Here is a 5,433-nt window from a genome sequence, read left to right as displayed (position 1 = left end):
CATAATTTGAGAAATTGAAATTAGACCGAATTCGGTTGAAAAACATGTCCAAACCCCCCCGAATACCGAATAATGGGTTTTATATGGCGACACCCGGAAACGTGGGCCAATATTGATTATTTTTGGTAGGGAGATTTTCTACTCAACGAGAAACCAAAAAATAAAATTAAAGCTAATTTGGTTGAAGCATGTGCCCAAGCTCCCTAAAATTCCGAAATTTGCTATGTAGCGTTATATGGGGACTTACCCAAAAAGTAGGAAATAGTAGGAAAAAAAAAAGTAGAAAGTAGTAGGAAGGTTTGAAACCCCATGAGAACTTAAAAGATCAAAATATAAAGATTCGTTTAAAAGTACTTAAAACCCTCCAAAATACCAAATAATGGATTTACGATTATAAGACAGCTAACCGACAAATTGGGCAAATATTGGTAATTTTTGTTAGGGAACTTTTCTACTTAATTATAATTCAAATATGGCGATCTCTATCGAGATTTCAACAGACAGACGGGCAAGTATTTATATCGACATAGAATTTTACTTTAGGGGTTCTCCGGTATATATTTCGAGGTGTTGCAAACTCCACCTTATAGCGGGAATAGATTGGAGCCTTCACCTGGAAGCTATTAAAAAATAAATGCCTATATCGAAATTAGTTTATCTATGAATCTGAAATGCGTTTTTAACACCACTTCGATTATAAAAAGTGCTGCTAAAACCGGAAAAGATCTGAAAATTTTGCCGCACCGTTTTATGTGGTGGCCCAAATCATAAGGTGGATCTATTTATCCCACATTGAATACCAATCATCCTGGGAGTTGAAACAATCTGTGTGCAAAGTTTAAAAGCTCTGTCTTGAATATGGTGGTTTCAAGAGGATATGGAATATTTGTATTGATATATACTGATCGAGACTATATATCCTTTATGAGATCTCCAATGAATAAACAATTATACAGATCCAATCGTAAGTAGGACCGATTTATCCCATTTTGAATGCCAATTATCTTTGGAGTAGTAACAATCTATGTGCAAATTTTCTATGCTTATCCTTAACTTTATAAGGTATCCGATAAATATTTGGAAATTTTTGTCAAGGTATTGACTCTATCGTACAGGGTATAACAATTTATCTAGACTCATATTTAGCTCCCGATTTTTTTTATGCCACAAACCTCATGTAAAAATATATATTGTGACCATTCTATATATAAATGATATATACAATAAATAAAAATAAAAAAATTTTTATATATAAAAACAAATTTATATACATATATACAAATAAAAAGTAAATAATTATAAGAAATCATAGAAAATAGCAAACGAGAAAAAATGCTGTGTTAATTGTTTATTATATGTAAAAAAAAAACTAATATATAATTTAATTAATATTACTATAGAAATTTTGTTAAAATATTTATGATTTGAAATTTATATTTTTTTTATTTCTAAATTAATATAAAAAAATAATTTGAAAATTTATTTTTCTAAATTAAAAATAGTTTTTATTTCTTTAAACATATATTTTTATTTTAAAACTAATTAACGAAAATTTTAAATTTTTTCATTTTCACAAAAAACATTTTTTAAATGCCATGCTTATATATAAAATATGAAATAACATTTAATGTCTGAATTAACAAATGCCATTTAACATTTCAAATAATAATAATACTCACTCACAAGCATTTTCATTTATACATAAAAATATATACTTTTCGTTTGATTTAAGAAGTCTTCCAATATGATGAACTATAAACAACAACAGTGCCTTTTTCAAAAGACAATAAATAAAAAACAAATATATTTACAAAAATATCGCAAACACTCATGTAACATGAACTGATTTAATAACAAATTTATATATACATAAATTTATAAATTCATATATAAATAAAATAAAATTTTTTTTAATACAATTTTAAGTCATTAAATAAGTTTAAAATATTTTATTTTTAAATACTTTAAGACCGTTAAATTAAAAATAATCGAATATTGAATATAAGTGTATCACCTTGTATCAAGGTTTGTGTCCTAACTTATATAGCAATAACTACCACCTACCTACATTTATATATACATATATAGATATATAATTTTTTGAATTTTAGAATAACATAACATGTATGTAACAACAGACTTGTAAAGTAATAACCATAGCAACAAGCCAAACATAACTGACATACATACACCCATACATACTCATGTAACAACATTTAAGGTTTGTGCTTAAAAGCATTTTGATTAGGATATATAAAATTAACATTTTTTTAACAAAAATAAAAAAATCATCATAATCATGGAAAGTTGGGAAATCTCGATACATTTTCACTTTATTTTCAATTCCAATTCAGTTTCATTTTGTTAAAAAAAATTGGGAATATTTGCGATTTCCTTGTCCATGCTTAATAATTTCATATAACATAATTTAACAAATTTCTTTATTTAAAGTATAATTAATATAAACATATATAAATAATAATGCATATAAAAATACAGTGTGCTATAAAAAGAAAAATTTTTAATATACCTTTTGTAAAAATTAAAATACAAATTTATTTTTATAAAAAAAATGTCTAACATTAAATAAAAAAATAAAAATAAAAAACGAAACGAAAAATCTTGCCATAAGATTTATATACATACATATAATATATAATTTACATTATAATTATTTTTAAATTAGTTTTATAATAAAAGAAAAACTAAAAATTAAATGGAATGTATTTAAATTAACTATATAATTTATAAAGCTTTAAAACAATTTCCATTATATATACATACATAAATTATAATTTTGTAAATTTTCTATTATCTGTATTTCAACATAATTGTTGTATCGTCTATTACCTTATCTGTTCTAATAATATTTTTAATTATATAACTTTATTTCTTTTATAAGCTAGTGAACGAAAAGAAAACACGAAAAAAAGAATTTCTTTAGCAAACAATTTGTTTTTAGTTTTGTAATAGATTTTATATATAGTATATATAAATATGTAGAAATTATATAATTTGTGAAAAATTATATTTTTATTTTTTTATATAATAGAATAAATAAACAATTTTGTAAAGAATGTATTAAAAATAAATAAAATTGTGTTTTTTCTTTGTTTTACATCGAAACCAGGGAAATGGCATTAAACACACATATGGACAAAGACGGACGGTTATTTCTAAATCGACTCCAAATTGTCTAAAATGGGTTTGATTCAAAGAAAAAATGGGGTCTCAAATTAATATTTCGATGAGACACCTTTTGCCGTATCAAAGGGAATATATTCTCATTACCCATAAGCGAGTATTTGCCTAAAACAAAAATTTTTTAAATATTGCCTTAAAATTATTTGTTAAAAATCGTGTTATAAAGAAAGCCTGATGGATAACACTGTGCGACACGAATTTTTTTCAGGGGTTCTAATGTACCAATTCTGTTTAGTTGGAGACCCTGGACCACGAATATACCTTTGGTTTTTCTGGGTCACTTCGAAAATTAGTTTTATAACGGTAAATGTAGAGAAAAACGTGGTTTCATAGATTTTCACCTTGAAATGCGTATAACTTATTTTCTTTCTAACGGATGTTTATTATTCTTCTTTTCGTTGAAAGAGTAGAATTTTTTCTTTCAAACAAGGTATATACTTGGTAAATCGGTTTAGTCTTGGCTGAGTTACAGTGGTTGAAATGTGAAAAAATACGCATAAAATGACAAAATTTATTTTTCTTCGGACTGTACGAAGAAATTATGACATCAAGCCGTATAAGTTTTATTATATTACGGGGAAGACAATTAAATAAGCTTTCGAAAATGAGAAAAATCGAAAAAATCGGTTAAAAAATGGGCGACTTATACACAATTTTGTATTGATTACATGCATATTCTCTAAAGGAAATATGGGTCTATCTCATTTTCTTTTGTCTGTTAAAAACATAATGTGGAAGCGAGGAAACGAGATAGACCCATAGTTCCTTTAGCGAATATGCATAGAATCAATACAAAAATGTGTATAAGTCGTCCATTTTATAACCGATTTTTTCGATTTTTCTCATTTTCGAAAGCTTATTTAATTGTCTTCCCCGTAATATAATAAAACTTATACGGCTTGATGTCATAATTTCTTCGTACAGTCCGAAGAAAAATAAATTTTGTCATTTTATGCGTATTTTTTCACATTTCAACCACTGTAACTCAGCCAAGACTAAACCGATTTACCAAGTATATACCTTGTTTGAAAGAAAAAATTCTACTCTTTCAACGAAAAGAAAGAATAATATAAATCCGTTAGAAAGAAAATAAGTTATACTCATTTCAAGTTGAAAATCTATGAAACCACGTTTTTCTCTACATTTACCGTTATAAAACTAATTTTCGAAGTGACCCAGAAAAACCAAAGGTATATTCGTAGTCCAGGGACTCCAACTAAACGGAATTGGTACATTAGAACCCCTGAAAAAATTTTTTGTTTTGTTTTGTATCACAGTGTAATTAAACAAGTGAGAAAAGCGTTAAATTCGGCTGGGCCGAATTTTGGATAGCCCTCCACCATAGGTTTACTGACAGATGCTAGCAACAATAATATAGGGAACATACTAAAAAGTAGGGCTATACCGATAATTCTACAAACCGATTTATGTAACCGATTATATACACCAAATACAAATTTCAGCAATTTTTAATGGAAATTTTTGCTAAAATATGAAAACCCCAAAGCGTGGACGGATACTAATAATGCATGGTAGAGTATACAATCCTCAAACTACTGCAATTTAGATTGCAAAGTTATATCGACGCCTCCGAACCATAGTATGCTAAGTCTGAAAAGTGAGTTTTTTCTCTCAAAGTTTACGGACGTTATCTCGGGAATTGTGTGAGATATAACATTGAGTTTTTTACTGATTTTAACGAAATTTAAATATAAGTTGGGTAGGACGTCTAAATTTAACTTTTTCTAGCAGATTATAGCTAAAACGAATGCTTTAGCATCGACAAACATTTCATAAGAAGTCGGCTAAGTCGACTTAGCATGTTTTGTTACGGACCTTTCTACTCTGATTAGTCGTCTAAGTATACATAGCATGCGCTGGTTTGGAACAAAATGGTGATACATTTTATTGTCATTATACTTAGACGAACTAAGATTATAATATACACTACGTGTCACAACTATAGACGCACCATTAATTCAATTGGTATATTAGTTGACAAATAAAATGGACCCACTGAGTTATTGTACACAGTAAAATAACCAAAACACATATTATTCAACAAAAATAATTGATTTATTCTTTATGGTTTCGCCTAATTCTGCAATCTTAAATTTATTGATGTTGCACAACTTTTACAAAATTAGATATAATGATTATTAAAACATTAAACAAAATAACATAACATTAATCAATAATGGGTAGGGTCTCCCTTATTTTGAATAAGAT

This window comes from Musca vetustissima, unplaced genomic scaffold (assembly GCF_032173495.1).
Source record: "Musca vetustissima isolate MV318-11 ecotype Yass unplaced genomic scaffold, APGP_CSIRO_Mvet_v1 utg18288, whole genome shotgun sequence".
Classification (NCBI taxonomy): Eukaryota; Metazoa; Arthropoda; class Insecta; order Diptera; family Muscidae; genus Musca; species Musca vetustissima.
The sequence above is the reverse complement of the archived record's forward strand: the minus strand, read 5'-3'. Positions refer to the sequence as shown.